Consider the following 24,451-nt stretch of genomic DNA (forward strand, 5'->3'; position numbering starts at 1 on the left):
GGTATGTTATCGGTTTTGGTGCAATTGTAAATGGGATAAATTCATTGATTTCTCTTTCTGCTTCTTCATTGTTGCGTATAGAAGTGCAAAAAACTTCTGTGCATTGATTTTATATTCTGTGACTTTGCTGAATTCTTGACTAAGTTCTAGCAATTTTTTCGGAGTCTTTCACATTTTCTACATAGAGTAACATGTCATCTGTGAAGAGAAAAAATTTGACTACTACTTTGCTGATTTGAATGCCTTTTATTTCTTTTTGTTTCTTTGATTGCTGAGGCATAGGATTACTATGTCGAACAACACTGGTGAGAATGAACATCCCTGTCATGTCCCTAACCTTAGGGGAAAAGTTCTCAGGTATTCCCCATTGAGGATGATTTTCTCTTTGGTTCTTTTATATATAGCTTTTATTATATTGAAGTATATTCCCTCTATCCATACACTGAAGAGAGTTTATATCAAGAAAGGATCATTTGTCAAATGATTTTTCTGCATCTGTCAAGAGGATCATATGGTTCCTGTCCTTTCTTTAATTAATGTAGTATATTACATTGATTGATTTGTAATTGTCAAACCACTCTTGTAGCCTAGGAATAAAACCCACTTAGTTGTGGTGATTAATCCCTTTAATGTACTGTAGGATCCTATTAGCTAGTATCTTGTTGAGAAGTTTTGCATCTGTGTTCATCAGGGATATTGATCTGTAATTCTCTTTTTTTAGTGGGGTCTGAATCAAGGTAATGATTCATTCTTAGAATGAATATGCAAGTTTTCCTTCCATTTCAATTTTTTTTGAACAGTTTCAGAAGAAACTGGCCCTGGACTCTTGTTTGTTCGGATATTTTTGATTACTGTTTCAATTTCCTTACTGGTTATGGGTATTTTCAGATTTTCTTTCTTCCTGCTGGAGTTTTGGTAGTTTATATGTTTCTAGGAATCCATCCATTTTTTCTAGATTGCCTAATTTGTTGGTATATAATTGCTTATAATTACAGTCTTACGTTGTTTGTATTTCTTTGGTGTTCATTGTGATCTCTCTCTTCTTTCATCCATGATTTTACATATTTGTGTCCTTTCTGTTTTCCTTTTCATAGCCTGGCTAGGTGTTTGTCAGTCTTGTTAAGTTTTTCAAAGAAGCAGCTCCTCCTTTTGTTGATTTGTCCTACTGTTTTTGTTTGTTTGTTTGTTTGTTTTTCATTTCTATGTAATTGGTTTTCTGCTCTAATCTTTATTATTTCTCTTACCCTTCCAGGTTTAGACTTTATTTGATGTTCTCTTTCCAGCTTCTTTAGCTATAAATTTAGGTTGTGTTTTTGAGACTTTTCTTGTTTTTTTGAGGAAGGCTTGTATTACTCTATACTTCTCTCTCAGGACCACCTTTGCTGCATCCCAAATGTTCTGAACTGCCATGTTTTCATTTTCATTTTTTTCCATGAATTTTTAAAGCTCTTCTTTGATTTCCTTACCTTTAGTAGGATGTTCTTTAACCTCTATGTGTTTGTGTTCCTTCCAAATTTTCTCCTGTGTTGAGTCTGAGTTTTAAAGTATTGTGATCTAAAAATATGCATGGTATATTCTCAATCATTTTTTTACCACTTGAGTCCTGATCCATATGTGGTCTATCTGGAGATGTTCCATATGTACTCAAAGATAATGTGTATTATGCTATTTTAGGTTTAAATATTCTGAATAAATCTGTTAAGGCCATGTTGTCCAGTGTGTTATTCAAAGCCCTGGCTTCCTTGTTGATCTTTTGCTTAGATGATAGAGTAGGGTGTTAAAGTCTCCTACTATTATTGTATTATTAGCAATGTGTTTCTTTAGTTTTGTTATTAATTGGTTTATAGAATTGGCTGTTCTTAAGTTAGGGACATAAGTGTTTACAATTGTTAAATCTTCTTGTTGGATAGATCCTTTATTATGCTATAGTTCCCTTCTTCATTTCTTATTACAGTCTTTGATTTAAAATCTAGTTCATCTTATATAAGGATTACTATGCCAGCTTTCTTGTGATGCCTGTTAGCATGTTAAATCCTTCTCCATCCCCTCACTTTTGATCTGGAGGTGCCTTAGGGTCTATAATGAATCTGTTATAAGCAGCATATCAATGGATCTTGTTTTTTTATCCATTCTGATACCCCGTCTTTTTGATTGGAGCATTTAGTCCATTTAGCTTCAGAATAGTTAGTGAAAGATACCGATTTTGTGTCATTGCATTATTTGTAAAGTTGCTGTTTCTATAAATTGTCTCTGTCCTTTCTGGTCTTTGTTACTTCTGGGCTCTCCCTTTCCTCAAAGGATCCCCTTTAATATTTCTTGCAGGGCTGTTTTAGTGTTTACTAATTTCTTTAGTTTTTGTTTGTCTTGGAAACCCTTTCCCTCTCCTATTTTGAATGGCAGCTTTACTGGATAAAGTATTCTTGGCTCCATATTTTTCCCATTTAACACATTGAAGAAATCATGCCAGTCCTTTCTGGCCTGCTAGGTATCTCTGGACAGGTCTGCTGCCAGCCTTATGTGTCTACCCTTATAGATTAAGGATCTGTCTTTCAAGCTGCTTTCAGAATTCTCTTTTTGTAATTTGCAATTTTCTCTGTGATATGTTCAGATGTTGGCCTGTTTTTGTTGAGTCTTTAGGGGAGTTCTCTGTGCTTCTTAGACTTGAATGCTTGCTTTCTTCCACAGATTAGGGAAGTTCTCAGCTATAATTTGTTCAAATAAACCTTCTGCCTTGTTTTTCCAGTTCTTATTCTTCTGGGGCTATTGTGATATGAATATTATTTTGCTTTTGAAATCACTGAGTCTACTTTTGATCTAATAGTTTTCCTACACTCTTCTTTTCAGCTTCATTATTTTCCATAGTTTTATCTTCTGTATCACTCGTTAGGTCGCCGGCTTAAGTTATCTTCATTTTTATGTCCTCCACTTGGGACTGTATCTTGGTTATAATATTTTTAATTTCAGCTAGTTTAGATGTTAGTTCTTTTTTCTCGATAGCAAGGGATTCTCTTGTGTCTTCTATATTTTCTTCAACCCCAACTAGCATCCTTATAACCATTGTTTTAAATTCTAGTTCAGACATCTTATTTATAGACATATTGATTAAATACCTGACTGTGAGTATTATCTCTTATTCTTTCTTTTGAGGTGAATTTCTCCATCTTATCAGTTTTGTCCAGATGAGAAAATTTGTCCAGAAAAGAAAAAACAAAAGTAAAAACAAACAAACAAACAAACAGCAAATCAATAACAAAACTAGATCCCTGGTGTTTTTGATCTGCTTGTTTAAAAAAAAAACTAGGTCCCAAAATGAGAATGAAAGAAAAACTACATATGTGAATTTATATATATATATATTCGCACACACACGCATGTATAGTATAGGCATGTATATACTATATATGTGTGTATTCTATATATATCATATATGTTTGCATGTAGTGTTTGTATAGATATGTATATAACAAATATATCTATATATGTATATATAGTGTAGATAGTACACCTATATAGTATAGTTATGCATACATGTATACTATATGCATGTATATGTGTGTATGTATGTGTATGTATATGTATGTGCCTGTGTATATATATGTAAACATGTGTATGTGTGTGTACTACATATGTATACATATCCGTGTACTATATATTTGTATGTTGTGTATACAGTAAAATACATGTATTTTACTATGCATGTAATAAGTAGTATGTTTACTATACATGTAGTAAATAGTATTTATAGTAAAAAGTATGTATACTACATATGTATCTCTATATATATACAATAAAATACAATGTGTTGTATATATAGCAAAATACAATGAAAAGAAAAAATAAAGAATATATGAAAATAAAAGAATAAAAAATTGAAAAAATAAGAAAATAAGTAAAAAAAAAAAAGAATAAAGAATAAAAGTACAAAAAAAGTTAGATCCTATTTTCCCCTAGAGCTGAAACTTTCAGCCCTCCATGATTAGTTAACTTGGTATGAGCAAGTTGTTCGAACTGGTCTTCTGGAGTAGGGGTCTGTTGTGATTCTCAGGTATACTTAGCCTAGTGGAAATGTGTCACCAGGGCACAGGGTATCAAGTTTCAGTGTAAGCCACTCCAGAATCCACTAGGTGGCAATGTTTCATTTCCTGACAGCTTTAAGTGGGGATGGGTGGCATGGATATGGGGATGCCCCACTCTCTAGCCCTGAAGCTGAAAATTCGCACACCCCACCCTTCAGTGAGCCCTCACAGAAGAGCAATCAATCACTCTTGTCTCCTAGGTTTCCATCAGAACTCTGTTCACCCTGTTTGTAACTGAGCATTTTTATCTGTCACATGAGTTTTAAAAATCCAAATTTTAGAGACTCCCAGGTGTGGGCTCATGCTCTTCCTCCTGGGGAGGGTCTCGTCATGCTTCTTCTGCTTTTTGCTGGACCCATCATGGCAAAGTGTTCCCATGACCATGCAGCAGTTTGCTGTTTATGGTAAAACAAAGTTGAAATCTGGTACCTAGGCTCACTGTTTTCAGCTGACTTCCATGCTCCTATGCCTGCAAACAGGGAAGCACTTAGGCACCTCTCATTCTTCTTGTGACCCAGGGGAACCTCAGACCACAATGTCACACCTGTGATTCTGCCCTGCTCACCACCTGAACACCTTCAAGCCACACAGTCCCCCAGTGTAGCAGACTTCCAAAAGTTCCAATTTTATGACCCACTGCTTACACTACTCTGTGGTATTCTTAAGCAGGTTCCCTCCCTGCTGCTATATTCTCCCACTGTCATATGCAAAGCTGCATCACACTGGATTCAAGTCCCTGCACTTTCTACCTTCCAAAGGCAGTTGCTTTTCTATTTGTAGACTTGTAGTATTTGTTTTCTCAGATCTCCCATTGATTTCTTAGGTATTCAGAATGATTTGATAACTATCTAGCTGTATTCAAAGGACACAACAAACTTAGGGTCCTCCTATTCCTCTGCCATCTTCAGGAAAGCGGCTGTGAATTTTTAATCTTTTGCATTTTAGAGGATATATAGACAAGTCTAGTCTCCTTTTAGACCAAAAATGCCTACATCTTTATCCACTGTATTTCAGTAAAAACAACAGAACCCAGATAAGTTTCTTTCCAAGTATACTTTCAGCTTCTACAGTGTCTGGGGGCTTTACTTTCTAACCATCCAGGTGCTTAATATTCACTCCTATCTCCTCATTCCTCATAATTCTGCTATATTGTAGGTGTATTTTAGTATAATTATTTCTTACTTATAAAATACTGTGGAAAAAAGATTTCTAAAAAACATCAACATAAATCAACACTTTCCATTCAGAAAACATATGTGTATTATGTGTAAAAAGGAAAGTTTTTAGGGATATGAGAAAATACTCAAAAATAAAGAAAAGTGAAGGCTTATCTCTCCATGAAAAGAGCTCTATCCATGTACTCTTCCTGCACCCTTTCCAAACTAAGGTCCCTGGAATCCCTTAATGGGTTGGCTCAGAGTCACATGGGATGCCAATCTCTTACCATATCATAATCATTCATGCAGAAGTAACTGACTTTCTGTAAATGTCCCTTTCTATGTTAATACTAGAGGAATATTAGAAGTGGTTATCGATCACCAAAATACAACATTAATCTTTCAGGGCTAATTATGCATATTTCTTTTTTTCTCTTTTAGAAACCTGTCCAACCTATAGCAGTAAGTTGCTCAAGTCTTTCTCAATTTTGGTGTGTTTCAGTTTTTTGAAACATATGAGAGCCATTGCATATCCAAATCATTTCTATTCTGGCTCTGAGTGATCCAAGATACATGGTTCTCTATTTCCTTTAGTTTCATATTTTATAAAGTCCTCTGCATTTATTGAGGATATTTGAGAGACAAAATCCCAGTGACTGAACAAATGAATAGAAGGAGAAATATATCCAAAGGTTGTTTGTAGTAGGTTATTAATTGAACTGAAAAATTTTACAAACTAATGAGGATGGGAAAAAAAAGAAGAAGAAAAACTTGGAAAATAAGAAGAAAAAGAGCGAAATAAGAAAACAAGAGCAGAACATTTGTAAGGGAGACAGATTTTAACAAACAGTCTTCAAAAGCTGAAAAAAAAAAAAAAAGAAAAGGATAACTCCTATCCCAATATAGGCTGTAACACCACAGACTCTGTTATGAAGGATTTGATGGTCCTATGAAAATATTATCAACACAGTCTACTTTCACCATGTTTTAGATGGAAGAGATTTTAAAATGTGCTTTTTTTAAATTTATTTTTTATTTTCAGCATAACAGTATTCATTATTTTTGCACCACACCCAGTGATCCATGCAATCCATGCCCTCTGTAATACCCACCACCTGGTACCCCGACCTCCCACCCCACCCCTTTCAAAACCCTCAGATTGTTTTTCAGAATCCAAAACCCTCAGATTGTTTTTCAGAATCCATAGTCTTTCATGGTTCACCTCGCCTTCCAATTTCCCCCAACTCCCTTCTCCTCTCTTTCTCCCCACGTCCTCCATGCTATTTGTTATGCTCCACAAATAAGTGAAACCATATGATAATTGACTCTCTCTGCTTGACTTATTTCACTCAGCATAATCTCTTCCAGTCCCATCCATGTTGCTACAGAAGTTGGTTATTCGTCCTTTCTGTTGGAGGCATAATACTCCATAGTGTATATGCACCACATCTTCCTTATCCATTCATCCATTGAAGGGCATCTTGGTTCTTTCCACAGTCTGGCAACCATGGCCATTGCTGCTATAAACATTGGGGTAGAGATGGCCCTTCTTTTCACTATATCTGTATCTTTGGGGTAAATACCCAGGAGTGCAATGGCAGGGTCATAGGGAAGTTCTATTTTTAATTTCTTGAGGAATCCCCACACTGTTCTCCAAAGTGGCTGCACCAACTTGCATTCCCACCAACAGTGGAAGAGGGTTCCCCTTTCTCCACATCCCCTCCAACACATGTTTCTTGTCCTGCTAATTTTGGCCATTCTAACTGGTGTAAGGTGATATCTCAATGTGGTTTTAATTTGAATCTCCCTGATGGCTAGTGATGATAAACATTTTTTCATGTGTCTGATAGCCATTTGTATGTCTTCATTGGAGAAGTGTCTTTTCATATCTTCTGCCCATTTTTTGATATGATTGTCTGTTTTGTGTGTGTTGAATTTGAGGAGTTCATTATAGATCCTGGATATCAACGTTTTGTCTGTACTTTCAATGTGTTTTATTTTTAAGTATCTGTAACTTTCAATAACTTCCAATAACTTCCCTTTTTTACTGATTTATGTAGATAATTGTTCAGATAATGCTCTGAACATTGTATAAAAGAGCAACATTTTTGCACAAAAGATTTAGAACACCAGTCTCCTCCCCTCTGCTGATATGTAATTGACGTATTTAGAAAGTAAAATGAGCTCGGACATGAAAGGGTAAGTGCCCTGACAAGGTTGAAAATAGTTCCTAAACAACAAAAATTAGAATTTCACACATTCCTGTATTTAGAGACAGAAGGTAGACAGAATATAAGGACAGAAAAAATAGTGGGTAGAAAGCAGGGATATACTGATTTTTTTTTTTTTTTTTTAGTTTATTGTAAGGTGTTTTGTTTAGTTTTGTTTTAAACTCCAGGCTAAAAAAATAAGGTGAAAAACTAGAAAAAGCTACCCCCATCCCAGTACCCCACAGGATCTACCAAACTGAATGCTCATAGAAACCTAAGAATAAGAACTATTCTTATATTAAAGTCAGAGGTTCTGTTCTCAGCACATGCTCTCACCACTGAGTATCTCTGATGAGGAGTCACTCCCTGAAGTTGAATATGTTTCCAAGGCAAAGACTAGATAAGATGTGGGTAACTGATCTGGAAAATAGAACCTCATTAATTTTTTTAACTTACTTTTGAGCATATCTTCAGCATCTTTTAGTAACATTTTTTCATTCTCAAATACGGTTTTCTAAAAGCCTTCAAGGTAATTGCTCTAATTTTCTATTTTCACTTCTGTAGAAATTTAAATTTAGATTTAGGTACTTTCACCTCTTTTGGTTACCCATAACCAGAATATCATTTAACTGTTTATAAATATTTAGCAAATGAAAAGCCCATTCATAACAAAAATGGAGAGTAAAACAGGAATGACTAAAACAAAATTCAGTACCATGGTTAATTCAAGCAAGAACTGGACACACATAATGGGCGAAAATGCAATCAGGGAAGGCACATAGTTAGGGGAACCTGGATGCAGAGTAGACGGACACTATTCTTTAAACTATGTACAAACATATCTAAACTCTTATATATGCATGATATATTTCATAGTGAAATATTTCCTTAATTCCAGAGACATAGGAAGATTAAATCAGCAATCTCATTAGAATTTTAGTGGCTTTTCATCAAAAACAATAAATGGATAACTATGTATGTGGGGCAATGAGAGTGGAGAGAAAAATAGAGAAGGACAGAACAATATGAGAAGAAGACAAGAAGAGATGATATTGGAAGTAAGATTAAATAAAAGTTAATGTAGTGATGTTTGAATAAAGCAGGTAAACAAAGATGGTGTCCCTAGAAAGAGGGGGAGAGAAAGAATAAAGGGAAAGGATATGAATTAAACACCTAATAAGAAAAGAGAACTTTGTTATAGTTCCCTAAAATTCAATATAATTCTGTTATATGCCTCATTTTAAAGTTAAGAAAACATGCATATTGAGGTTAAATAACATATTCAAATCCACACAGCTGTTAAGAAAAGCCAGGACTGAAATTGGATCAAATTAATTCAAAATTCACACTCTTCTGCTTTTTTAGCTTTTCCCCTTTAAACATAGCCTGCAGTCCCATCCCTTTCACAAGTATATGCAGCTACTCTGTGACCAACATTTGTCCTTAACTATTCTACTGTCACTGAATAACCTGTAACATTTATTTGTGTGTGTTTAATTTCATCAACTATACCTCATTCATTCATCTACTTTTTTTACATTTTATACCTCTAAAGATCTATCCATGTTGCTATATATCCATACATCCCACATGTTGCTTCTAGCTCTGTAAAGTATTGCAGAGAATGCCTCTCTCACAATTCCATTCTCCTGCTAGTAGACAAATTGTGATCATAGTCCAATACACTAATGTTACCAAAAACACTATAATTGGACATCCTTATAAGTGATCCTTTGTGGACTTGAGTTAGAAATCCTTGAGATCTAAATTCAGCAAACTGGTCTCTAGCTCATACAGCATATGCCAGATAATTTCCAAAATTACTGTACAATTTATATTCCTACCTACCATCCATGACTGTCAACCCACATTCCTACCAATACCTACCACACCACTTGCAATTCATGTGGAAGAAAGGCATATCAATGTCACTTTAGGTTGTACACTTCTGGTCCCAGTTGTGACACTTCATCACATACTTGTTAATCACCCCATTTTCGTCTTTGTGAGCCTTAATTCATGTTACTTACAATTTTCTATTGAATTTTATGGCTTTTTCTTATTGGTTTTTAGGTGCCACACATACCTCTGAATTATTTTCCAGATTTTAGATATTGAAAATATCTTCTTCCATTTTTGTCATTATCTCTGCAATCTGTTTATTATGTGTTTCATTGAACAAAAATTCTAAAATATGATACAATCAAATATATCAGTTTTTCATGAAGATATTCTTCTCATGAAGATATTCTTCTGCAATTACTTCCATTACTTTTATATTTTGCTTTTTTTCTTTAATGCATCTACTAGTGCCCTTCTCATTGTAGCATACTGTATCCCCTCCCTATCCCCTGCTAAAGAAACACCCTCCCATTATAATCAGGCTTTCTTCATAAAAGAAGAGCTTAACAATTCCCAAAATGAAAACAAACAAAAAACAAAGAAACCAACAAAAAACAATTCTCCAAATGTATCAACTCTTTAAGATTGGTTGAGAAGAAAGAATGAATAGCACTTCTTTCTGTCTATCTTTTTTTTTTATTTCTTAAAAATATATATTTTTATCCACAGGGGTACAGGTCTGTGAATTGCCAGGTTTACACACTTCACAGCACTCACCAAAGCACATACCTTCCCCAATGTCCATAACCCCACCCCGCTTTTCCCAACCCCCTTCCCCCAGCAACCCTCAGTTTGTTTTGCGAGATTAAGAGTCACTATGGTTTGTCTCCCTCCCAATCCCATCTTGTTTCATTGATTCTTCTCGTACCCACTTAAGCCCCCATGTTGCATCTCCACTTCCTCATATCAGGGAGATCATCTGATAGTTGTCTTTCTCTGCTTGACTTATTTCGCTAAGCATGATACGCTCTAGTTTAATCCATGTTGTTGCAAATGACAAGATTTCATTCTTTTGATGGCTGCATAGTATTCCATTGTGTATATATACCACTTCTTCTTTATCCATTCATCTGTTGATGGACATTGAGGTTCTTTCCATAGTTTACCTATTGTGGACATTGCTGCTATAAACATTCAGGTGCACGTGCCCCTTTGGATCACTACGTTTGTATCTTTAGGGTAAATACCCAATAGTGCAATTGCTGGGTCATAGGGCAGTTCTATTTTCAACATTCTGAGGAACCTCCATGCTGTTTTCCAGAGTGGCTGCACCAGCTTGCATTCCCACCAACAGTGTAGGAGGGTTCTCCTTTCTCCACATCCTCGCCAGCATCTGTCATTTCCTGACTTGTTGATTTTAGCCATTCTGACTGGTGTGAGGTGATATCTCATTGTGGTTTTGATTTGTATTTCCCTGATGCCGAGTGATATGGAGCACTTTCTCATGTGTCTGTTGGCCATCTGGATGTCTTCTTTGCAGAAATGTCTGTTCATGTCCTCTGCCCAATTCTTGATTGGATTATTTGTTCTTTGGCTGTTGAGTTTTCTAAGTTCTTTATAGATTCTGGACACTAGTCCTTTATCTGATATGTCGTTTGCAAATATCTTCTCCCATTCTGTCAGTTGTCTTTTGATTTTGTTAACTGTTTCCTTTGCTGTGCAAAAGCTTTTGATCTTGATGAAATCCCAATAGTTCATTTTTGCCCTTGCTTCCCTTGCCTTTGGCAATGTCCTAAGAAGATCTTGCTGAGGCTGAGGTCGAGGAGGTTGCTGCCTGTGTTCACCTCAAGGATTTTGACGGATTCCTTTCGCACATTTAGGTCCTTCATCCATTTTGAGTCTATTTTCGTGTGTGGTGTAAGGAAATGGTCCGATTTCATTTTTCTGCATGTGGCTGTCCAATTTTCCCAACACCATTTATTGAAGAGGCTGTCTTTTTTCCATTGGACATTCTTTCCTGCTCTGTCGAAGACTAGTTGACCATAGAGCTGAGGGTCTATTTCTGGGCTCTCTATTCTGTTCCATTGATCTATGTGTCTGTTTTTGTGCGAGTACCATGCTGTCTTGATGATGACAGCTTTGTAATAGAGCTTGAAGTCCGGAATTGTGATGCCACAAACTTTGGCTTTCTTTTTCAGTATCCCTTTGGCTATTCGAGGTCTTTTCTGGTTCCATATAAATTTTAGACTTATTTGTTCCATTTCTTTGAAAAAGATGGATGGTACTTTGATAGGAATTGCATTAAATGTGTAGATTGCTTTAGGTAGCATAGACATTTTCACAATATTTATTCTTCCAATCCATGAGAATGGAACATTTTTCCATTTCTTTGTGTCTTCCTCAATTTCTTTCATGAGTACTTTATAGTTTTCTGAGTATAGATTCTGTGCCTCTTTGGTTAGGTTTATTCCTAGGTATCTTATGGTTTGGGGTGCAATTGTAAATGGGATTGACTCCTTAATTTCTCTTTCTTCTGTCTTATTGTTTGTGTAGAGAATGCAACTGATTTCTGTGCATTGATTTTATATCCTGACACGTCACTGAATTCCTGTACAAGTTCTAGCAGTTTTGGAGTGGAGTCTTTTGGATTTCCACATATAGTATCTTATCATCTGCAAATAGTGATAATTTGACTTCTTCTTTGCCGATTTGGTTGCCTTTAATTTCCTTTTGTTGTCTGATTGCTGAGGCTAGGACTTCTAGTACTATGTCGAATAGCAGTGGTGATAATGGACATCCTGCCATGTTCCTGAGCTTAGCAGAAAAGCTTTTAGTTTCTCTCCATTGAGAATGATATTTGTGGTGGGTTTTTCATAGATGGCTTTGATGATATTGAGGTATGTGCCCTCTATCCCTACAATTTGAAGAGTTTTGATCAGGAGGGGATGCTATACTTTGTCAAATGCTTTTTCAGCATCTATTGAGAGTATCATATGGTTCTTATTCTTTCTTTATTGATGTGTTGTATCACATTGACTGATTTGCGGATGTTGAACCAACCTTGTAGCCCTGGAATAAATCCCACTTGATCGTGGTGAATAATCCTTTTAATGTACTGTTGAATCCTATTGGCTAGTATTTTGGTGAGAATTTTCGCATCTGTGTTCATCAAGGGTATTCGTCTATAGCTCTCTTTTTTGATGGGATCCTTGTCTGGTTTTGGGATCAAGGTGATGCTGGCCTCATAAAATGAGTTTGGAAGTTTTCCTTCCATTTATTTTTTTTGGAACAATTTCAGGAGAATAGGAATTAGTTCTTCTTTAAATGTTTGGTAGAATTCCCCTGGGAAGCCGTCTGGTCCTGGGCTTTTGTTTGTTTGGAGATTTTTAATGACTGTTTCAATCTCCTTACTGGTTATAGGTCTATTCAGGCTCTTTTCTTCCTGGTTCAGTTGTGGTAGTTTATATGTTTCTAGGAATGCATCCATTTCTTCCACATTGTCAAATTTGTTGGTGTAGAGTGCTCATTGTATGTTCTTATAATAGTTTGTATTTCTTTGGTGTTAGCTGTGATCTCTCCTCTTTCATTCATGGTTTTATTTATTTGGGTTCCTTCTCTTTTCTTTTTTATAAGTCTGGCCAGGGGTTTATCAATTTTATTAATTTTTCAAAGAACCAGCTCCTAGTTTCGTTGATTTGTTCTATTGTTTTTTTGGTTTCTATTTCATTGATTTCTGCTCTGATCTTTATGACTTCTCTTCTCCTGCTGGGCTTAGGGTTTTTTTCTTGTTCTTTCTCCAGCTCCTCTAGGTATAGGGCTAGATTGTGTACCTGAGACCTTTCTTGTTTCTTGAGAAAGGGTTGTACTGCTATATATTTTCTTCTCAGGACTGCCTTTGTTGTGTCCCACAGATTTTGATCCGTTGTATTTTCATTATCATTTGTTTCCACGATTATTTTCAATTCTTCTTTAATCTGCCAGTTGACCCATTCATTCTTTAGAAGGATGCTGTTTAGTTTCCATGTATTTGTTCTTTCCAAACTTCCTCTTGTGGTTGAGTTCTAGCTTTAGAGCATTGTGGTCTGAAAATATGCAGGGAATGATCCCAATCTTTTGATACCAGATGAGTCCTGATTTAGGACTGAGGATGTGATCTATTCTGGAGAATGTTCCATGTGCACTAGAGAAGAATGTGTATTCTGTTGCTTTGGGATGAAATGTTCTGAATATATCTGTGATGTCCATCTGGTCCTGTGTGTCGTTTGAGGCCTTTATTTCCTTGCTGATCTTTTGCTTGGATGATCTGTCCATTTCAGTGAGGGGAAGTTAAAATCCCCTACTATTATTGTATTATTGTTGATGTGTTTCTTTGATTTTGTTATTAATTGGTTTATATAGTTGGCTGCTCCCACGTTGGGGGCATAGATACTTAAAATTGATAGATCTTCTTGTTGGACAGACCCTTTGAGTATGATATAGTTTCCTTCATCATCTCTTATTATAGTCTTTGGCTTAAAATCTAATTGCTCTGATATAAGGATTGCCACTCCTGCTTTCTTCTGATGTCCATTAGCATGGTAAATTCTTTTCCACCCCCTCACTTTAAATATGGAGGTGTCTTTGGGCTTAAAATGAGTTTCTTGGAGGCAACATATAGATGGGTTTTGGTTTTTTATCCATTCTGATACCCTGTGTCTTTTGATTAGGGGCATTTAGCCCATTCACATTCAGGGTAACTATTGAGAGATATGAATTTAGTGCCATTGTATTGCCTGTAAGGTGACTGTTGCTGTATATGGTCTCTGTTCCTTTCTGATCTATCACTTGTAGGCTCTCTCTTTGCTGAGAGGACCCCTTTCAATATTTCCTGTAGAGCTGGTTTGGTGTTTGAAAATTCTTTCAATTTTTGTTTGTCCTTGAAGCTTTTAATCTCTCCTTCTATTTTCAATGATAGCCTAGCTGGATATAGTATTCTTGGCTGCATGTTTTTCTCATTTAGTGCTCTGAATATTCATGCCAGCTCTTTCTGGCTTGCCAGGTCTCTTTGGATAAGTCAGCTGCCAATCTAATATTTTTACCATTGTATGTTACAGACTTCTTTTCCCGGGCTGCTTTCAGGATTTTCTCTTTGTCACTGAGATTTGTAAATTTTACTATTAGGTGACGGGGTATGGGCCTATTCTTATTGATTTTGAGGGGCATTCTATGAACCTCCTGAATTTTGATGCTCGTTCCCTTTGCCATATTGGGGAAATTCTCCCCCATAATTCTCTCCAGTATACTTTCAGCTCCCCTCTCTCTTTCTCTTCTTCTGGAATCCCAACTATTCTAATGTTGTTTCGTCTTATGGTGTCACTTATCTCTCGAATTCTCCTCTCGTGGACCAGTAGCTGTTTGTCCCTCTTTTGCTCAGCTTCTTTTTTCTCTGTCATTTGGTCTTCTATATTGCTATTTCTTTATTCTGCCTCATTTATCCTAGCAGTGAGAACCTCCATTTTTCATTGCACGTCATTAATAGCTTTTTTGGTTTCTACTTGGTTAGATTTTAGTTCTTTTATTTCTCCAGAAAGGGCTTTTATATCTCCTGACAGGGTTTCTCTAATATCTTCCATGCCTTTTTTGAGCCCAACTAGAACCTTGAGCATTTTCATTCTGAACTCTAGATCTGACATATTACCAATGTCTGTATTGATTAGTTCCTAGCCTTCGGTACTGCCTCTTGTTCTTTTTTTTGTGATGAATTTTTCCGCCTTGTCATTTGTCCAGATATTTGTATATGAAGGAGCAAGTAAAATACTAAAAGGGTGGCAACAACCTCAGGAAAATATGCTTTAACCAAATCAGAAAAGATCCCAAATAGTGAGGGGGGAGAAAGGGGATAAAAAGAGGCTCAAAAAGAAGGAAGGAAAAAAAAGAAAAAAAAAGAAAAGAAAAGAATTTAAAAAAGAAAATGAATAAAGAAAATATAAAAAAGAAAAAATATATATATTAGATAAACTGGTTAAAAAACATTAAAAAAGGAAAGGGTAAAAGTTAAAAAAAAGTTTAGCAAAAAAGAGAAAAAAAAAAGAAAAAGAAAAATATTAAATTAATTGCAAGAGTAAAAAAAATCACAGAGAAAGCCATGAGTTCCGTTCTTTGCTTTCTCCTCCTCTGGAATTCTGCTGCTCTCCTTGTATTGAAACCGCACTTCTTTGTAGGTGAACTTGGTTTTGGCTGGATTTCTTGTTGATCTTCTGGGGGAGGCGCCTGTTGTAGTGATTCTGAAGTGTCTTTGCCCCTGGCGGAATTGCACCACCCTTACCAGGGGCCGAGTAATCAGCTCCGCTTTGCTTTCAGGAGCTTTTGTTCCCTGAGCGCTTTCCATAGAGTTCTGGAGGATGGGAATACCAATTGCAGCCTCCTGGTCTCCGGCCCGGAGGAACCGAGAGCCCAGGGCCGCACTCCTCAGTGCGCCCTCAGAGAAAAGCGCCAGTTACTCCCGTCTTCCTGACCTCCGGCCGCGGTCCGAGCTCACCGAGCCTGCGACCAGTTCAAGGTAACACCGAGCTGTGAGCTTACTGTCAGCTCTGTCTCTGTAGCTGGCTTTCCCGTTCCAATACCCGCAAGTTCTGCGACACTCAGACACCCTCAATCCTTCTGTGACCCTGCAGGACCTGAGGCCACGCTGACCGCGTGTGGGCTTCGCCCGGGTTTAGCCTCTGGTGCGATGTCCCTTAGAGGAACAGACTTTTAAAAGTCCTGATTTTGTGCTCTGTTGCTCCGCTGCTTGCCGGGAGCTGGCCCCTCCCCTGGGGTCTATCTTCCTGTTGCTTTGGATTCACTTCTCCGCTGGTCCTACCTTTCAGAAAGTGGTTGTTTTTCTGTTTCCAGAATTGCTGTTCTTCTTCTCTTCGATCTGCCGATGGATTTGCAGGTGTTTGCAATCTTTAGATAAGCTATCTAGCTGATCTCCTGCTAGCTGAAGTAGTCTCAGCCTGCTATTTCTTTGCCATCTTGACTCCTCCAACGGGGGAACACTTTTTAACTCATAAGGCCAGAGTTACCTGTTTTCATTTTCTGATAGATGTGTAGTGTTTTCTTGATGTAGGAAAGAACGTCAGGGCTCCAAGGCAACAGTAATTAAATATTGCAAAAAAGTGGATTTATTGAAGCACAGGGATGGAACCTGTGGGCCAAAATGGTAGGGGCACCCTTTCTCTGTCTTCTTAAAACCTCTCGTCCACAATTATATTGGGGTACTGACTGCACTAATTTAATTAATTATTTATTAAAATGGCTGATTCCTTTTGTAGGAATTTCCTCTGAACGAAAGAAAGAAAAGGAAAGAAAGGAAGAAAGGTTGACTTACATGAAGACTGTAGAGAACAATAAACCTAGATTCCAGTTCCCGGTTTACCATTAAAGAAAATAAGGGAAATGGGACTATAACATTATAGGGGGGAAAAAGTCTAAAGACTCAGACCAATACTGAGATGATGGTGCCAAATTTACCAAAAAAAAAAAAAAATAGTTTTTCAAAGCAAGACTAGATCCTGGATTGTTGGGGACAGCTCCTGGCTCCACTAATTATTAGCTGTGGGACATTGGGTAATTTCTATGGACAGAATCTTCATCATTATGTTGCTGAAGATTAAATAATTTCAATTACATAAAGCTCTTATATAAGTGCTTGGCACATGGTAATTTAAGCAACTAAATGACCTGATATTATTTAGTGCTTGAAGATAATTTAAGCCTAAATGAAGTTCTTATCAAGCATGTTAGTAAACCACACCATGCTCACTTGCTTATATTTTATTTTAGGCCAACATTCAGCAATCAGAGGTAAGTTTTGCATCATTTTCAGAAGATCAAAGTTAATTTAGAGTTACTGGTGATTAACTTTTAATTGCAAACAACTGGTTTGTAGAAAGAAAAAATGAAGAATGTATTGTTATATCAAGAAAACTTATTTGTCTATTTAAAAAAATAGTAAATGTCCATACTAAGGCAGAAAAAAATACCAACATGTTAAGTGAAATACAGTGGATTCAGGGAGGGAATCAGGCATTGAATTAAAAGACATGAAAGGAAGAAGGAACTAAAGAGATGTATAAACTTTATACACAGTACACCAAATGTCAGTTAAAGGATAAAATATTGTGGAGGAAGTGAATGTAAGAATAATCCATAGACCTATGTTTCTGCTAGAACTTCCAAAATAAAAGCTCATTAGCTGGCTCAGAAGCTAGATGTTATAATAACACAAAGAAGTATTTTGGGTAAGCCTATGATAGTAGGTCAAACCATTTTCCTTTATTTATTTTTGTTCTCCAGGTGCTGTTCAGAAAATTCCCAGTAAGTAACTTCTGCAAGTACTATCTGGAAAAACATGAGCACAAAGATCTTTTGATAAATAAGTCTGGCTGTAGCCATAATCAATTTTGCAATCTCAATGTTATTATCTCATTTTCTGCATTCTCCTCATATTAGTGAGCCTTTTTTAGAGACACTTGACAATTTGTAGAAAAGCTTAAAGGAATTTGTTATATGACTATCACAAAGTAAAAATCCTTTTCAAAACAAAATGTAGAAGGGAACTATAAAGAAGATAAGAGTTGAGTTTTGAAAGAAAATTAGAGTGATAGATACTACTGTAATATGCCACCTTCCTAAAAGATTTGAATATTTCATTGTCCTGGACAAGAAAGATACAGTACACAAAGAATAACCTGTCTTAACAGAGGTCCTTCAAGCAGAACATTAAAATATCTGGGATCAATCAGATATTAAAATTATCTTTCATTAAACACAAATAGTTTCAACTGTACTAAAATTCCCTTGACTTTTCTTTTTGGAGTCACCCTCTAAAAATTGCACAAGTGAGCATTTTGTTCTAACTCAAAACCTAGAGAAGTTTCTTTATTGGATATATTTTCATATACTACACAATATTCATGTCTTTATTTTTCCCTCTGTTTTAAAGAACCGGCATCATCCATTAGTAAGTTCCCTTTGGAATTCTAAAATCCATAGAATGTAAGCTAGTTTTACTCTCTATTGCTATTACAGTGTCAATGTTTAAAATCTCATGCTAATATTTCTATATGCTTTCTCTGTGATACAGATAAATAACTGATGAAAGATTAAGAATAAAAAATTAATACATTGTACTCATTAAGTGAAATACTATTATCAAACCAGTCTTTGATACTGAATCCAATGTGATATTCACAAGCATATACAAAGAGATGGGGAAAGTTAATAAAAGTGTAACAGGAAGGGAAATTAAGAGGTATAACTTCTTGTTTGGTTGAAAATTGGTATAAGCCTATTGCAATAGACAATAATGTAGGAGCTTAATAGGCTCCAGAAAGACCATTTTCTTTGCTCTTCTACCAAAGTAGGGAGACCCAAACCTCAAACTCTAGGTTTTCCCTTAGAACACAACAGGGACACCAACAACACAAACTATGTAGAAATGTTATAATAATTACTATTGCAAATTTGACCTACCAAAAATGCATCATTTTTTAGGTCAACAACTTTTCTATTGGCAAATGGTAGAAGAACATGTACAGTTAATTCACCCAACCTAAAAGTCAAACTAAACATGTGGAGAATGTTTAAGCCTCAAAAATTACTAAATGGATTCCAATTTTAGGTACTATGATATATATTTTTTTAATTTTAATTTTTTATTTTTTTCTTATGTTAGTCACCATGCAGTACCATATATTTCTTAATATGCATTTCATGAGCATAAATAAATCAGAGATGCTATACAAAAACATTTTTTCATTTCTAAATTCAGTTACCTCTAGATTTAAAGATAAGTAACAAGTCTCCAAAATAATTAATTACTCATGTATTTTAGCCCAAAATTCCAATTTGGGCATTACTAAGAATATAAAACAAAGGAAAAGAAAATAATTTCTGAAAATATATTTACAACTATGTAATTATGGCTACAATCTCAAATACAGTCCAGATACTTAGCCATAGAAAAATTGTTTGTTAATAAGATAATACATAACATTATAATTAGAACTGACAATATTTTTTCCACTGAATCAGGATTTGCTGAACCAATTGGTAAGTCTTTTTCTTTTCTTCAACTATTATATCTTTTAGTTATATGATAGTCTGGAATTATGGTTATAGTTTTTTTTTAACTTAGATATGCAACATGATATTAGTTTTAGGTATACCATATAATGATTGAATATTTGTATACATTTTGAAATGATCACCACAATATGTATAACTAACACTGATCAGCATAAATAATGACAATTTTTTTCTTGTGATACAAATTTTTAAGACCTACTTTCTTAGCACTTTCAAATACACCAGGGAGTATTATTTTAAAATTTTCTGTATAGAAAATGAAAGAAAGAGAGTGGAGGGCAGGGAGAGAGAAAGAGAGAATCTTAATCAGGCTCCACACCTAGCATGGAGTCTAATACCAGGCTCAAACTTAACAACCCTGGTGTCATAAGGCACTCAACTGACTAAGGCACTCAGGGACCCCACCATAAGTATTATTAACTGCACTGACCATTCTGTATATTACATTCCCATGACTTCTTTATTTTTATAGTTAGAGATTTGTAATTTTTAATGACTTTCACCCATTTTACCCTCTACCCACCTCAATTCTGTCAACCACAGTATGTTCTCTGTATCCAAGAATTTGGGTTTTTTTTTGTCCAGGTTCCTCATATAAGTGAGATCACACATAATTTGTCGTTCTCTGACTTATTTCATTGAGCATGATTCCCTTAAAGTCCATCCGTGTTGCTGTACATGCAAGATTTCCATCTTTTTTATGGCTGAAAACCATTCCACTGTGTGTGTATGTGTGTGTGCACGCATGCATGCACACACATGCACCACGTTTTCTTTATTTTAGCTGGAGTTCCCCTTGCAAATTTATTTTTCAAAGTACTGGTGACCACCAGAGTTTTGAACAAAGCTGCCTGAAAGTGGAGTAGGCGTCCTCACCATGGCTGCCCAGATGCAGCTCACCAGGGCGGTAATCTCCCTTGAGGAGCTGGACTCCTTCAAGTACAGCGACCTTCAGAACATCAGAACTTAGCTACAAATCTTGGCATCTGGACTAAGCTGAAGGCAGACAAGTTGCTAAAAGCCTTCAAAGCCCACCTTAAACATGAGGCAAAAAAAAAAAAAAAAAAAAAAAAAAGAAAGAAAGAAAGAAAGAAAAGAAAAGAAAATCGGAACGTGGCAGATAAATGTCTTTCTTTCCATGATGGAAGTCAGACCTCTGCATTATCCTGTGATGAGGCTGAACTGCAGAGCTGTGGCCAGGAATGAGCTGAGAGAGAGCCATCTGGTCATGGCACCAAAACCAGGAGAGGGTGCAAGACAGTCCTCAGGAACACTGACACCCAGGATCATTCAGAGATAAAAGTAAGTGATCGCACTGAATTCCAGAATCAAGAGAAGCAGGAACACCAGGATCTCAGAACAGTTGCAGAAGTGCCTTCACCACCAGATGGGAGCCAAGGAGAGGAGAATGCCATTTCCTCAGGACAAAGAAGAAGTGGAAATGAAGATTTAAAAGGACCTTCAGAAGGAAAGAAGTCTCTCTACACAGATGGGTTTTCCAAACCTGGAAAAATCAAAAGAACTATAAGCACAACTCCAAACTTCAAGAAGCTTCATTAGGCTCATTTTAAGGAAATGGAGTACATCGATCAATATATTGAGAGAAAAAAGAAAAAAAAAATGAAGAATACAATGCATTTCATGAACTGAAGAAGCAGCCGGTCACCAAGGGTACAGGGGTGACTCCAGTTTCTCTCCAGGTAAGACTCCCTTTGGCTTGTATTCCCACCAGCCAGTGCTGCTCACAGGGCTTGCCACTGGGCACTGCAGACAGGAGCACCTTGTGTGGGAGGGGCTCTGCCAAGCATTCCGAGCTCTGGGGAACTAAAATGAATGTCGGGTTTTCAGCTGCTACCAAAGATAATGAACATAAGCATTCACTGACCAAGACTCTAGCCAGAAAGCCTCCACATGTGGCCATATCTGGGAGTACCCCAAAAGGCCAGGCTGTGCTCGGGATAGACAAGATAAAGACCACAATTGGGAGTTCTGCTTCTGTCGTTACACCATTCAAGCTGACAACTCAGGCAGCACAGACTCCAGTCTCCAGCAAGAAGCCAGTGTTTGATTTCAAAGCAAGTCTGTCTCGTGCCCTCAACTATGAGCCCCACAAAGGCAAACTGAAACCATGGGGTCAATCTAAAGAAAATAATTCTCTGAAGGAACATGTAAACAGAGTTAGCTTCCACAAAAAAACTTGCAAACAACCTCCTCTCCAAACTAGGGAGAAACATTGGAAACAACATGAGCAAAAACAAAGGAGAAGAAAGCAAAAGTTTTAAGAGCTCAAAAATACCTCATTATGGCTGAAGATTAATTTTTTAACATCCTGTAAATAGTATTTTATTCTGAACCCTTTCTCTAGTGTAAATATTTTTTTCTACTGTCTTCCCCACTTTAGTCAAAAGACTTTTCTGCTTTGTTCACTATCTACGTAGTGTTGGTGGTTCTCTTCACATGCTACATCCCTGAAAAGATGTTACTAACCTTAAAGCTCACAGATTCTTTCAAATGTTTTTTTGTTTTGTTTGTTTGTTTTTAAAGGTTTTATTTATTTGTCATAGAGAGAGAGAGAGAGAGAGCGCATGAGCACAGGCAGACAGAGTAGCAGGCAGAGGGAGAAGCAGGCTCCCTGCTGAGCAAGGAGCCTGATGCGGAACTCGATCCCAGGATGCTGGGATCCTGACCCAGCCGAAGGCAGCGGCTTAACCAACCAAGCCACCCAGGCATCCCCTTTCAAATAGTTTTTACCTATCTCTGTACAACTCAGTTTTCCAGTGACTCATCCTATAGATTCTTGATCTAGATTTTTAATGTCAAGTTTCCTCTGCTGACAGAACTGGAATCGTCTTCTAGACAGAAACATTTACCTGATGGAAGGTAGTTCTCCCACAAGCTTTAGTAGAACTTGGACCACTAACAAATAGAGAAAGCCACTTCTTTCTCCTCTAGAAAATCAAGTAGTCTTAATGAAACAGGGAACCAAATGGGTTAGAGACGGCATATTCTACTTTGAGAAGTGTTTTGTTACCTATGCATGTTTGTTCAGATCACTTGATGTAATTGCCGTCTATCACTCAATATATTCTTAAAAATTCTAAAAAAAAAAAAAAAAAAAAAAGTACTGGTGAAAGACAGGTCTTGTAGAACCTCCCAGGATGAGTTTTTATTTAAATTCCAGTTAGTTGACATATAGTGTGACATTAATTTCAGGTGTACAATACACTGATTCAACACTTCCATACAATAGCCAGTGCTCATCATAGCAAGGGCACTCCTTAATCCCCATCACCTATTTCACTCACCTCCCCACCCACCTGTTCTCTGGTAACCAAAAATTTGTTCTTTATATTTAAGAATCTGTTTTTTTTTTTATTTGCCCCCCTTTTTCCTTTGCTCATTCACTTCTTAAATGTCACATATGAATGAAATCATACCGTATTTGTCTTTCTTTGAATTATTTCACTTAGCATAATACTCTCTAGCTTCATCCACGTTCTTGCAAAAGGCAAGATTCCATTCTTTCCATTGGCTAATATTCTATTTTATATATATCTATATAAAAATTTATATATATATATTTATATATATATATATATATATATTTATATATATCCATCCATCAGTCAGTGGACACATGACTGTTTCCATAGTTTGACTATTGTTGATAATGTTGCTATAAACATCAGTGTTCATGTATCCTTTCTAATTAATATTTTTGTATTCTTTGGGTAAATATCTACTAGTACAATTCCTGGCTCATAGGGTAGTTCTATTTTTAAATTTTTGAGGAGCCCCCATACTGTTTTTCAGAGTGGCTGTACCAATTTGCATTCCCACCAGAAGTGCAATACAACAATACATGTTGCATGTATTGTTGATGTTTAGCCATTCTAACAGGTGTGAAGTGATATCTCATCATAGTTTTGATTTGTATTTCCCTGCTGATGAGTGATGTTGAGTATCTTTTCATGTGTCTGTTGGTCATCTGTATGTCTGCTTTAGAATAATGTTTGTTCTTGTATGCTGCTGGATTATTTATTTTGGGAGTGTTGAGCTTTATAAGTTTATCTAAGTTTACATATTTTGGATGCTAGCCCTTTTTAGATATGTCATTAACAAAAATCTTCTCCCATTATGTAGCTTGCCCTTTAGTTTTGTTGGCTGTTTCCTTCACCATGCAGAAGCTTTTATTTTTATATAGTTCCAGTAGTTTATTTTTGCTTTTGTTTCCCTTGCATCAGGAGACATATCAATAAGGACGTTATTATGGACAATATCTTCTCTAGAATCTTTATGGGCTCATTGTGTCCTTTTTCACTTATTTATATGTTTGTTGTAAGAAGGTGGTCCAGTTTCCTTTTTTTTTTTTTTTTTTTTTGTAAGCTGTTGTCCAGTTTTCCCAACATCACTTGTTGAAGAAACTGTCTTTTTCTCATCGGTTATTCTTTCCATCTTTGTTGAAGATTAATTGACTATATAGTTTTGGGTTCTTTTATGGGTTTTCTGTTCTGTTCCATTTATCTATATGTCTATTTTTGTGTCAGTACCATACTGTTTTGATCACTACAGCTTTGTAATATAACTTGAAATCTGGAATTGCATTGCTTCCAGCTTTGTTTTTCTTTTTCAAGGTTGCTTTGGCTATTCACAGTCTTTTGTGACTCTATATAAATTTTACAATTATTTATTTTAGTTCTCTTAAAAATGCTGTTGGTATTTTTTTTAAGATTTTATTTATTTACTTGACAGACAGAGATCACAAGTAAGCAGAGAGGCAGGCTGTGATGGGGGGAAGCAGACTCCCTGCTGAGCAGAGAGCCTGATGTGGGGCCCGATCCCAGGACCCTGGGATCATGTCCTGAGCCAAAGGCAGAGGCTTAACCTACTGAGCCACTCAGGCACCCCTGCTGTTGGTATTTTGATAACAATTCCAATAATGGTGTAGAATTTTTGGGGCAGTATAGACATTTTAACAGTATTTGTTTTTCCAATCCATAAGCATGGAAAGTCTTTCCCTTTTCTTTTCAGCATCTTCAATTTCTTTCATCAA

The 24,451-nt window shown here is 36.3% G+C and overlaps 1 pseudogene; it reads left to right on the forward strand.

Annotated features, from left to right (window-relative positions):
- The first annotated feature begins 20,275 nt into the window (after window positions 1-20,275).
- On the forward strand, window positions 20,276-21,715 carry LOC131834677 (nucleolar and spindle-associated protein 1-like; annotated as a pseudogene).
- Window positions 21,716-24,451: the final 2,736 nt, after the last annotated feature.

The sequence above is a fragment of the Mustela lutreola genome, chromosome 6, assembly GCF_030435805.1.
Source record: "Mustela lutreola isolate mMusLut2 chromosome 6, mMusLut2.pri, whole genome shotgun sequence".
Lineage (NCBI taxonomy): Eukaryota > Metazoa > Chordata > Mammalia > Carnivora > Mustelidae > Mustela > Mustela lutreola.